At 44.3% G+C, this 14,107-nt stretch overlaps 1 protein-coding gene across 8 annotated transcripts in view; it reads left to right on the forward strand.

Annotated features, from left to right (window-relative positions):
• The window catches only part of MCF2L2 (MCF.2 cell line derived transforming sequence-like 2), a 304,091-nt gene that overhangs the window by 91,979 nt on the left and 198,005 nt on the right, over positions 1-14,107 (forward strand). The window lies entirely within an intron of this gene.

Genomic DNA, 14,107 nt, shown 5'->3' on the forward strand with positions numbered 1-14,107 from the left:
TCCAAAGGTTTGTTAATGATATTTTCCGCGACCTGTTTGGCCGGTATGTCGTAGTATATCTAGATGATATCCTTATATATTCCCCCGACTGGGGTTCACATGTGAAACATGTATGTGAGGTCCTGACTAGACTTCGTAAGAATACCCTGTGTGCTAAATTATCCAAATGTTTGTTTGGGGTAAAGGAGATTGGATTCTTGGGTTATATCATTACTCCAGAATCAGTACAGATGGACCCGAAAAAGCTGTCAGCGGTCTTGGAGTGGGCAAGACCCACAACTTTGAAGGAACTACAGAGGTTTCTAGGTTTTGCAAATTTTTACAGGAAGTTTATTAGAAATTTTTCGCTTATTGTGAAACCGCTGACTGATCTCACTAAGAGAGGTGTGAATTCAACCTCCTGGCCCCCAGAAGCTGAAATGGCTTTTGAAAAACTAAAGCACAGCTTTTCTTCTACTCCCGTATTGGATCATCCTGACTCTGAACAGCCATTTGTGGTGGAGGTGGATGCGTCAGAGTCTGGTGTTGGGGCGGTACTGTCCTAAGGTAAGGAACCATTTACTAACTTGAGGCCCTTGGCGTACTTCTCCAGGAAATTCTCTACATCCGAAATTAATTATGATGTTGGCAACCGTGAGTTGCTAGCCATTAAATGGGCGTTAGAGGAGTGGAGACATTTCCTGGAGGGGGCCAGACACCAGGTCACGGTCCTTACTAACCATAAAAATTTACTCTATCTAGACAAAGCTAAAAGGTTGAATCCTAGGCAAGCACGCTGGGCGTTATTTTTTACTCGTTTCAACTTCATTGTTACCTATCGTCCTGGCACTAAAAACATTAAAGCTGACGCTCTGTCTAGAAGTTTCGGGGATGGAAAAACAGTCGAGAAGGAACCCGAGAATATCTTGCCCCCCGGTACAATTTTGGCTAGTATGTCCGTTGATCTAACTAATGCTATCCTGAGTTCCCAGGGGGACGCACCACCAGATGTCCCTACGGACAGGTTATTTGTGCCCTTGAATCTGAGGTTAGCAGTTCTGAAAGAGGTGCATGGATCTAGTCTAGCGGGTCATCCTGGTATTGCCGGCACAGGTTATTTACTGTCCCGTTCGTGTTGGTGGCCATCATGGCAGAAAGATGTAAAGGAATATATCAAGTCTTGTGAGATATGTGCTCGAACTAAAACCCCAAGGTCTCTGCCAGAAGGGTTATTGCAACCCATGCCATTGCCTGCTCGTCCTTGGTCCCATCTCTCGATGGATTTCATTACTGATCTTCCTCCGTCACAGGGGAAGACGGTACTCTGGGTTGTGGTGGACCGTTTTAGCAAAATGTGTCACTTGGTGGCTTTAAAGAAACTTCCTAATGCCAAAACTCTAGCTAAATTGTTTACGCGTCACGTCCTTCGACTACATGGTATACCCACCAACATAGTATCTGACCGTGGTGTGCAGTTCGTATCTAGATTCTGGAGGGCATTCTGTGATCATCTAGGTATTTCCTTGTCACATTAGTCGGCGTTCCATCCGGAGACCAATGGTCAGACGGAGCGCATGAACCAATCTGTGATTCAATATTTGAGATGTTATGTATCTGACAATCAGTACAAGTGGTCCGAGTATCTGCCCATGGCAGAATTCGCCTTGAATAATCATGTCAATGCCTCTACTCAACAAACACCATTCTTCTGTAATTATGCTTTCCACCCTAGATTTTCCGCATTACCAAATTCTGAAACACACTTTCCATCTGTTAAAGACTTGACACAAAAACTGTGCACAGTGTGGGCAGAGAGTCTGGCGACTCTAACTGCCTCACAAAAACAACACACATTGTTTGCCAATCGTAAGCGCCGTCCCGGGCCTGACTATGTTGTGGGAGAGAGTGTATGGCTTTCTACTAAAAATCTGCATCTCCGGGTACCATCTGCTAAGTTGGCCCCCAGATTTATCGGACCCTTTCCCATTGTTGAAGTGCTCAATCCCGTCTCGTACAAGTTACAATTGCCACGCTCGCTGAGGGTACATCCAGTCTTTCACAAAAGTCTGCTAAAAAAATACACTCCTCCAGCGGTTGCTTGCTCTCCTCCCCCTCCAGTGGTTGTCCAAGGAGAAATCGAGTTTGAGATCGAGCGCATCCTAGACTCTAGGAGGATGCGCAACTCTGTCCAATATCTGGTCCACTGGAAGGGTTATGGCCCCGAGGAGCGTACTTGGGTGACTGCATGCCCCTGACTTACTTAGGAAATTTTATTTAACATTCCCTACTAAGCCTGGAGGTCCTCGTGAGGGTCCGGAGGCCCCTCCTCAGGGAGGGGGTTCTGTTAGGACTCGAGCTGTGCGTTCAGCACGGCGTCCATAGCAGTCAGGCTGCTTTCGATTTTTTTTTTCTCTTCTCTGCTATTCCTGGATGTAGGAGTGTCCAGTGCTGCACTCCCTCTGCAGATCAGTACTAGGTGTTTGTGATCTCAGTGATTTAACTGACAGCTGACTCTTCCAGTCAGATGTCAGTATCTGGGCTGGGCTGGGACTTCTAGTCCTATAAGTACAATCACTTGCCACAAGTTCCTTGCCTGTGAAAGAGCCTAGAAACACTAGTGTATCTTGATCTAGCATTCCTCTGACCTGTTTATCCTGTTTTCCTGACCTCTGGCTTTTGTACCTCGACTATTCTTTTGGACGCTGATTTTGTACCTAAGTATACAGAACGTTGCTGACTTGGACTACTGACTACCCCTTTATTGTGTGTATTAGTCTTGTCTTGTTTTGTGTGCCTCACTTTACCGCAGGTGAGGGAACGCCGCCAAGTTGTCCGCTGCCGCCTAGGGCAGAGTGTGGCAATCAGGTAGGGACAGCTGGGGCGGGTGTCCTCGGCAGGGACTGCACTGTCTATTTGTCTTCCCAGTCCTTGTCCTAACAACATGTATACAGGATCCCCTACTCCATCTATACAGTACATGTATACAGGGCCCCCTACTCCATCTATACAGTACATGTATACAGGACCCACTACTCCATCTATACAGTACATGTATACAGGACCCCCTACTCCATCTATACAGTACATGTATACAGGACCCCCTACTCCATCTATACAGTACATGTATACAGGGCCCCCTACTCCATCTATACAGTACATGTTTACAGGACCCCCTACTCCATCTATACAGTACATGTATACAGGGCCCCCTACTCCATCTATACAGTACATGTATACAGGACCCCCTACTCCATCTATACAGTACATGTATACAGGACCCCTACTCCATCTATACGGTACATGTATACAGGACCTCCTACTCCATCTATACAGTACATGTATACAGGTCCCCCTACTCCATCTATACAGTACATGTATACAGGACCCCCTACTCCATCTATACAGTACATGTATACAGGGCAGTATTACCAGCTGCTGCTGCCCTAAGCACTAAACCTGAAGATGCCCCATCCTCACTCACCAATTAGCATCAGGATTGGTAGGTAATAACTCCACACGTCACATTTAACACCGCCACACCAGGCCTGACCAATACCGCCTAAGGCTATGTTCACACTACGTATATGTCCGGCCGCATATTTTTCGCGGCCGGACATATACGTGTAAAACTCCGGCCGGAATTTACGCAAGTTGCGGCCGGCTACGTACGGTCCGCGAACTTATGCCCGTAAGCTGCGTACGCTTCCCGAGCGGCGTACGTAGCGATCTGACAGCGTTTTTTTACTGGGATATCTTCGGCTAGCCCCGAACACCCCACAGAACCTTTTGGATCGGCAAAACAAAGTGGAAAAAAGAAGAAATCACCACTCCGTACGGGGCCGCATGTTACGCTACGGGCGTAAGGTACAGCATTTCCGTCCCGAAACAATGGTCTGGTTCATTTTTTACGGCGCCGCATACGATCCAGGCGTAAGTTCGTACGTAGTGTGAACTGTGCAGCCGTAGATCGTATACTTTCCATTGTACGCAAACTACGTAAATCTCTGGCCGCTTATTAACGGAGCGTGCTACGGCCGGAAAGTTACGTAGTGTGAACATAGCCTTACTGTGACTGGATAACACTGTCATAAAACACCTGACCAATACCGACATACTGTGACTGGATAACACCACCATACCAGACCTGACCAATACCGCCATACTGTAACTGGATAACACCACCATACCAGACCTGAACAATGCCGCCATACTGTGACTGGATAACACTGTCATACCAGACCTGACCAATACCGCCATACTGTGACTGGATAACACTGTCATACCAGTCCTGACCAATACCGCCATACTGTGACTGGAAAACACTGTCATACCAGACCTGACCAATACCGCCACACAGTGACTGGAGAACACCGCCATACCAGACCTGACCAATACCGCCCTTGTCACGTCCGGGGCAGGGAAGAGTGAGCCCTATTCTGAACCCAGACCCCTATCCCTACCTGCTTGGACGACCTGCCCTAAACAGCAGTCCCCAACTGGGCTGCGTTCCCTACACTGGCTAAGTGCAGGAGGGGAGATGAAACAGTACAAGTCTGGAGGAAGCAAGGGCAACAACAAAAACAGGAGAACTACAAGTCCCAGCAGACCTAACCGTTAAGGCTAGACAAAGGAGAAAGATAAACCAAATACCAACAAGCCAGGTCAAACCAGGAAGTCACATCATACACAGAATCACAATCCAGAAGTACCACAAGTCCAAGCCAGAAGTCAAACAGAGAAAGCAGTCCAGGGAAACAAAGAACAAACCAAACAAGCCGAGTCAGAACCAGGAGGTCACGTCAAATCCAAATCAGAATCCAAAAGGCAAGTCCACAATATAGATGAAGAGGTCAAACACAGAAAGCAGCACACAATAAACGCACGAGCCAGCCAAAAGACTTGATCACAGGCGAGGCATGGAAGCCTCCACCTGTTTAAATCAGAGCAGGGAGGGAGTAAGGAGGGAGCATCAGCTCTGATTGGACCGGCGTCTCTGTACTCTGACAGGCTGAACAGCATGCCTGTCAGACAGTCCAGACGCCTCCCCCCTTTTCAGCTGGTGTGCTGAGAGAGCAGTGGAGGCATCAGCAGGTATGTTCATAACAGTACCCCCCCTTTTATGAGGGGCCTCAGGACCCTTAAATGGACTGGGCTTGTCTGGATGAGATTCATGAAATTTCTGAATCAATTTGTCTGCATGGATAGATTTAACAGGGACCCATGATCTCTCCTCTGGACCGTACCCTCTCCAGTGAACCAAGTACTGCCAAGAATTTCTGACTTTGCGAATATCTAAAATTCTAGAAACCTCATACTCAAGTTCACCTTGAATCTCCACAGGAGCAGGAGGTTTCTTGGACACGGAAAGAGAAGGAACGTATTTTTTTTAACAAAGACCTATGAAATGCATTGTGAATCCTGAACGAGTCAGGCAATTTCAGACGATAGGATACTGGGTTTATTCTTTCCACAATGACATACGGACCAATAAAACGAGGTGCCAGTTTCCCAGATGGTACATTAAGACGGAGATTACGAGTGGACAACCAAACCTTCTCCCCCACTTCAAAAACGTAACCACATAAACGTCTTTTATTGGCATTTTTCTTTTGGATGCCCTGGGACTCCTTCAGGTTCTTCTGAACCTGGTCCCAGACTGTGCACAGATCAGTGATGATAGCATCCGCTTCAGGATTATCAGACACATTATCGGAAAGAGAAGAATACCTAGGATGGAATCCGTAGTTACAGTAAAATAGCATTGTCATGATTATTTAACGCAAATTCAGCTAATGGAAGATAAGAGACCCAATCGTCTTGATGATCAGCAATATAACAACGCAAGTATTGCTCAACAGATTGGTTAACTTGTTCAGTTTGTCCATTGCTCTCTGGATGAAAGGCTGATGAGAAGGACAAAGTAGTACCTAACCTTTTACAGAAGGCTCTCCAAAATCTAGAAACAAATTGTACCCCTCTATCAGAAACAATGTTGTCTGGAACACCATGCAACCGTACAACATGTCTAATGAATAGTCCTGATAATTCCTTAGCAGAAGGTAAACCATGTAAAGGAATAAGATGACACATTTTGCTGAACCGATCAATAATTACCCAAATCACAGTTTTTCCTTGAGAAGCAGGTAGATCTGTCATGAAATCCATTGATATGTGAGTCCATGGCGTAAGTGGAATAGGCAATGGACAAAGCTCCCCAGCAGGTCTTATTCTGGGAACTTTGGCCTGTGCACAGGTCTCACAAGATGCAACATATGCTTTAATATCCCTGCCCATAGAAGGCCACCAATATCCACGAGACACTAATGCTCTTGTTCCAGCCACTCCAGGATGTCCTGACAAAACAGAATCATGCAGCTCATTTAATAAGCGAAATCTGAATTGACTAGGAACAAATAACTTATTCCTAGGAGTGTCTTTAGGGGCAAGGTTTTGATTGGTTTTGATTTCAGATGCCAAATCTGGGGTAATAGCTGATATAACAATTCCCTTTTGCAAGATGGGTTCAGGATTGGATGTTGGGAGTCTGGCTGGAACAAAAGCTACGTGATAAGGCATCTGCCTTGATGTTCTTAGACCCAGGTCGGTAAGTAATCACAAAATCAAACCTAGTAAAAAACAATGCCCAGCGAGCCTGACGGGGGTTAAGACGTTTAGCAGATTCCAAAAAGGTTAGATTCTTGTGATCAGTCAAAACAGTAACTTGATGCTGTGCACCTTCGAGGAAGTGGCGCCATTCCTCGAAGGCCCACTTGATCGCAAGCAATTTTCTATTTCCTATGTCATAGTTTCTCTCAGTAGAAGAAAATTTGTGAGAAAAGTAAGCACAAGGTCTGAGATTGGTAAGAGCAGAAGTACCCTGAGACAAGACTGCCCCCACCCCAACCTCGGAAGCATCAACTTCCACCACAAAAGGCCTTGTCTGGTCAGGCTGAGTTAACACTGGGGCCTTAGTAAAACAATCCTTTAAGGCCTCAAATGCTGCTGTGGCCTTAGGTTGCCAGTGTAGTAGGTCCGCCCCTTTTTTGGGCATGTCAGTAAGGAGTTTCGCTATTTCAGAAAAGTTTTTAATGAACTTTCTGTAATAATTAGCAAACCCAAGAAAGCGTTGCAGTGCTTTTAATGATGAGGGACGGACCCAATCTACAATGGCCTGGACCTTGGCAGGATTCATTTTAAAATTATTAGGGGTAAAGATGTACCCCAAGAAAGGCACCTCCTGAACCCCAAACACACACTTCTCTAGTTTTGCAAACAAAGAATTCTCTCGAAGTTTTTGTAACACCATTCGTACATGCTGAACATGTGAAGACCAGTCAGAAGAAATTTGCCTATAAATTCTCGAAAAATGTCATTCACCAAGTTTTGAAACACTGCTGGGGCATTACTTAATCCGAAGGGCATAACAAGATATTCAAAATGCCCCTCCGGAGTGTTGAAAGCGGTTTTCCACTCATCCCCTTCCTTAATTCTGATGAGGTTGTAAGCCCCCCTAAGATCAAGCTTGGTGAACCAAACAGCTCCTATGATCTGATAGAATAAATCGGGAATTAATGGAAGGGGTTATTGGTTCTTAATTGTTATCTTATTTAATTCCCGATAATCAATACAAGGTCTGAGACCACCATCTTTTTTCCCCACGAAGAAAAAACCTGCCCCCATAGGAGAGACAGAGGGACGAATATGGCCTTTTTGGAGACTTTCTTGAATGTATACTTTCATGGCCATTCTCTCAGGTCCGGATAAGTTATATATCCTACCTCTAGGATACTTAACATTAGGTACCAGATCAATAGCACAATCATACATTCTATGTGGGGGAAGTTTTTCAGACTTTTCTCAGAAAACACATCCTCAAAATCCTGAATAAAACTTGGAATTTTACTCAATTTCAAACTGGCAAGACTTACAGTCATACAATCTTTTAAACATGAAGAGCTCCATTTTACCAGTTCTCCAGACTCCCAAATAAACACAGGATTATGGGCCTGGAGCCAGGGTAACCCCAGAATGATGTCTGCTGGTAGTTTCTCCATAACAAATAAGGTACAATGCTCAGAATGTATAGAACCAACCACCATCTTAACTGCAGGAGTGACATACTGAATCAACCCCTTTTTTAATGGGGTAGTATCAACTGCTGTAACCCTCACAGGTTCAGGGAGAGACTGCAGAGGGATTTTCAGAGAAGTAGCAAAACCAAAATCAATGAAGTTAGAAGCAGACCCTGAGTCCACAAATGCAAGGCCTGATCTCTCTTGATCGTCATAACAAACAGTAACTGGTAACAATACCTTTTTGTAGACAATTGGAATTACCTGATCGCCTAGGTGGTCTCCCCGGTAACCACCTAGGCGCTGAAGTTTCCCTGCTGTGGTCTTTTAGTGCAGTCCTTTAGCAGATGATCAGCTCCACCACAATAAAGACAGAGTCCTTTAGACATGCGGAATCTTATTCTCTCTTGAGCCGACATACTTCCGATCTGCATGGGCTCGCCATTAGACCCTGGACCCTCGACTGCAGACTTGAGCGAAGAGCGTACCCCAGTTGTGCGTGACACAGATGGTGTGGACCGTTCTTTACGTCGTTCACGAAGCCGTCTGTCAAGTCTTATAGCAAGGGACATAGCCTCGTCCAGTGATGTAGGAGGGGAATAACCAACAAGCATGTCTTTAACAGAGTCAGACAGACCTAAACAAAATTGGTAACGTAAAGCTGGGTCGTTCCATCCAGAAGCAATACACCACTGGCGGAATTCAGCACAATAAACTTCCACAGTTCTATTACCCTGCTTAACAGACGCCAACTTACTCTCAGCTACTGCTGTGCGATCAGGATCATCATACAAAAGACCTAAGGCATCAAAAAAACTGGTCCACAGATGCTAATTCAGGTGCATTGGGGGGTAGGGAAAATGCCCACTTTTGGGGATCCCCTTTGAGAAGGGAAATGACAATGCCTACCCTTTTGAGTCTCAGACCCTGATGAGTGAGGTCTAAGCTTAAAATACAGTTTACAACTATCTTTGAAAGCAGCAAACTCCTTCAAGTCACCAGAAAAACGGTCAGGGAGACTAACCTGTGGTTCCAAAGGAACCACTGGAGCAGCAACTACTGGCTGCGGCTGGGACATTTCCTGATGCTAAACCCGTTCAGCCAAATCTTGAACCATCTGAGTCAAACCCTGCATCTGTTCTACCAAGGCTGTCATAGCCTCCATACTGAGGCACAAAGAGGAGGGGAAAAAAAAAATAAAGAAAATATATATATAATAATAATAATAATAATTATATGCAGGAGGGGAGATGAAACAGTACAAGTCTGGAGGAAGCAAGGGCAACAACAAAAACAGGAGAACTACAAGTCCCAGCAGACCTAACCGTTAAGGCTAGACAAAGGAGAAAGATAAACCAAATACCAACAAGCCAGGTCAAACCAGGAAGTTACGTCATACACAGAATCACAATCCAGAAGTACCACAAGTCCAAGCCAGAAGTCAAACAGAGAAAGCAGTCCAGGGAAACAAAGAACAAACCAAACAAGCCGAGTCAGAACCAGGAGGTCACGTCAAATCCAAATCAGAATCCAAAAGGCAAGTCCACAATATAGATGAAGAGGTCAAACACAGAAAGGAGCACACAATAAACGCACGAGCCAGCCAAAAGACTTGATCACGGGCGAGGCATGGAAGCCTCCACCTGTTTAAATCAGAGCAGGGAGGGAGTAAGGAGGGAGCATCAGCTCTAATTGGACCGGCGTCTCTGTACTCTGACAGGCTGAACAGCATGCCTGTCAGACAGTCCAGACGCCTCCCCCCTTTCCAGCTGGTGTGCTGAGAGAGCAGTGGAGGCATCAGCAGGTATGTTCATAACAGCCATACTGTGACTGGATAACATCGCCACACCAGGCCTGACCAATACCGCCTTACTGTGACTGGATAACACTGTCATACCACACCTGACTAATACCGCCATACTGTGACTAGGTAACACCGCCATACCAGACCTGACCAATACAACCATACTGTGACTGGATAACAACGCCATACCAGACCTGACCAATACCGACACTCTGTGACTGAATAACACTGCCTTAGCAGACCTGACCGATACCGCCATACTGTGACTGGGTAACACTACTATACCAGGCCTGACCAATTCCGCCACACTGTGACTGGAGAACACCGCCATACCAGACCTGACCAATACCGCCATACTGTGACTGGATAACACCGCCATACCAGACCTGACCAAATACCGACACACTGTGACTGAGTAACACTGCTATACCAGACCTAACCAATACCGCCATACTGTGACTGGATAACACCGCTATACCAGACCTGACCAATACCGCCATACCCCCCCTCGAAAAGACAACAGATTTTCTGGCAAGTCTGAACAGGAGGGTACTGTCCCTCTGCAAGGTGCTACCCTAGGCACCAGACCATGGGTGCCTAATGGTAAATACGACCCTGCAGGTATACAGGACACTACAGTTATACAAGACCCCGAAACTATACACTGCAGGTGCACGGGACATTCACCAACTATATACTACAGGTATACAGGACCCCAAAACCATACACTACAGTTATACAGGACCTCCACCAACTATATAGTTCAGGTATACAGGACCTCCACCAACTATATACTACAGGTATACAGGACCCTAAACTATACACTACAGGTATACAGGACCCCAAACTATACACTACAGGTATACAGGACCCCAAAACTATACACTACAGGTATACAGGAACTCTACCAACTATATACTACAGGTATATAGGACCCCAAACTATACACTACAGGTTTACAGGAACCCAAAACTATACACTACAGGTATACAAGACCTCCAACAACTCAATACTACAGGTATACAGGACCCCAAACTATACACTACTGGTATACATGACCTTTGTTTTAAAATAACAGCAAATATTTGCCATTAAATGGCAGCCATCCACTCAATTTCAACATTGTGTGAACAGATCCTTTCTGTGTTTTTAATCCACTCCTGGTTTTGGTTGGAATATGAGGACCACAATACTGACTGAAATATACGTAGTGTGAACCCAGCCTATGGCCGTATATCCCCTGTAAGCATTTTGGACTGTTTGTATGTGTTTACCCAGCAAGTGCCCATTGCCTGACTTATTGTAATTGTATGTTCTATCATGTATATAATTTAATATTTGTAGTACCCTCTCCCACCTCCAACCGGTTGCTGGTGCATTTCTTCCCCCAACATATTATTCATTGATTTTATATTGTGTGTCATTAATAAAGATTTATATATATATTTTTCTCTAATTATTTTGTCATTTGAGTATTTTTTTCTTGATAATTGATTCATTACATATGTCCAGTATTGCTTTGTTTATTTTTGGTTTTATTATCCACAATGTCAAATACTATTACCCCTTTTTTTTTAGGAATGCCCCTTACTCAGACGGGTCAATATTGGTTACCCATGTAACATCATCTCCAAGGGGTCCTGACTCCTCTTCAAATTCTATTGATCAACTTCTGATCATTAATTTGTCACAGTACTATTTGAATGAATATGAGATTACTCTATTACGCAGAGGGCTTTCTTTTACCCCCACTCTGAAATTTGACCATTTCAAATGGTTAAAGGACATCAATATATTTGCTTGCAAGCTGGCCCTGCATAAATGACATCTCCAAAGGGACTCTGATCTGAGGACCCTACGGTGTAGAAAGGAACAGGCATGGTCTTGGAAGAATTATTACTGGAAAAAGAGGGTATTCAAATTCTATTGGAAGCCCCTTATACAAATTTAAGACTGAAGTCACAGATGACATCCTGCCTTTAGGCAATTTTTTTCATATTGACACCTTTGTCATGTTAGGTACCTGTCATGTATGCCATGTCTGGTGCAGTGGGGGGTTAGTCCATTCTAACTTTTCACAACAGGAGAAAGAAGCGTTAATAGTCCTGAGAGCTAATGACATTGTTATAAAGCTGTCAGATAAAGGCGGCAATGTTGTCATTATGGACAGGGAGGCTAACGTAGGGACAAGGACAGGGAGGCTAACATAATGGCATCATTAAATGACTCTTCTAATTATGAACTACTGGATGGAGATCCAACTGCCAAATATTTAAAAGAGTATCATGTACTATTAACATGAGCAAAGAGTAAAGGCTTGATATCTGAGGATGAGCTCAAATTCCTGTATGCCCCAAATCTGACCATCTGCATGTTCTACACCTTGCCAACAAGGCCAGAAACCCTATCCAATGGAGGCAGATTATTTCTGGAAACAATTGCCTCACAGAAGGCACAAGCTTATATGTTTATACAAACTCTTGATGCCTTTGGTGACCTCACTCCTATCCTATGTTAAGGATATGAAGGACATGGTATTGAAATGATCTGATCTTGCGGTAAAGATTGTACGCTTTTAGTCTGGATGTGGAGAGCCTATACTCCAATATCAGACACAACATGTTTGTACACGTCATGTTTTGCTCTGGGCACGTTATATTGATGACTTCCTCATCCTTTGGGATAGGGACTCATCTCTTCTTACAGTACTTAATAATAAATTGTTATGTACTTTACATGAGCTGAGGGCAAGGTTCTAAACTTTCTTGATTTAAATATTTTCATTGATGAGGGGTACCACATCCAGACTAACATTTACCGCAAGCCTACAGCACAGGCAAAGTTGGTACCCAGGGTCCCTAAGGAAAAATATACAGATAGGGCAGCATTTGAGGACGCGTTGGAATTATTCCACATTCAAATCCAAATTCTACTGCTTTTATCATAGATATAATAAAAGTTATGTTTTAGGGGTTGGGTGTACTACTAACAAGAGTTTAGTGTCCCAGGCTTTAGCTTGTAGGTTTTGGTAATTGTCAGTTGATGGGTACCTCTGACCCACCTGAGAGATCTAGGGGTGCATAGGCATTTTCACATTTGCCCAGACATCAATCAGCTTTCATTTCTCAAATTGTTCTAGTAAAATAAAAGCAACAAGAGAAAAAAATGTGTTCTATTGATCTGTATGCTCTGGTATATGCATTGGGAGAGTTCCATATGTCAAAGAGATCCATTTTCCTTCATTTCCTGGATGGAGGCTAAGGGCCCCTATTACATGGGATGACACTAGGATATACTACAATTACCACTAAATAGTGACTAAATTAATAAAACCGCTATAAAAACATATAGCAGAAGGATCATCATTACCCCCATACAGTGACCAAAGAGGGGTGTATTGGGTGTATTGGTAGGCTCACCCATTATGTACGTACTGTAGACCCCTCCCCCAAGGAGGTAAACAGGTAAGGTCATAGGTAGGCAGGTTCCCCTTATAAAGTTGTCGGGTCTCCCAGTAATTAGGCCCCTAAATAAGGTAATTAGGTAATTTACCACCCCACCCCTCCATTAAAGACACCATTAAGAAAAACAAACAAACTCCTAGTTCCAAAGCATATTAATTGGGACTTCTCATCTGCCTTGGAACTTCTTGTCTGCCTTCTACACTGTTGTGCGATGAGTGACGTCATTTCCCATGTCTACTTCAGGATGCAGACGTCTTCTGTGGCCTGTGCTACTGCGGCCTATAAGAGTTAGTGATGGGGAATGGAGCCATTGGCTCTTTCCTCTGTCACAGAGTTCAGCTATATGAGCCTATACAGCTGATAGCAGTGCTGTGAAGTTCAGGGGCACCAGGCCTAAAGTCCAATTTACCAGATACCAGGAGGTCACCTTAGGAACAGGGCTCAGGGCAGTTGTCCCTTAACGCCACCCTTGCCTTTAGCCTCTGTGTGCTCCATATACAATCCGGTTTACCATTTTGTTTACAGTAGGAAATGTGGTAATCCATACTGAGGTATCTAGTTAAAAATGTATACTATGCAATATACATATTTTTAACATATTTGCCTATTGGCAACAAATTCCACCATGTAACATTTGTTAAAAGAATGCATAGAAAACAAAAGGATGAAAGGTGAAAGGATCCTTACTTTGCTGTATTATAACTCTTATATCAATAATAGAATGGTGGATAGTTACAGGTTTCTCATGATCTATTAAGGAAACTGCAGAGTAGTTGTGATCCCCCATG

This window comes from Dendropsophus ebraccatus, chromosome 6, assembly GCF_027789765.1.
Source record: "Dendropsophus ebraccatus isolate aDenEbr1 chromosome 6, aDenEbr1.pat, whole genome shotgun sequence".
Classification (NCBI taxonomy): domain Eukaryota; kingdom Metazoa; phylum Chordata; class Amphibia; order Anura; family Hylidae; genus Dendropsophus; species Dendropsophus ebraccatus.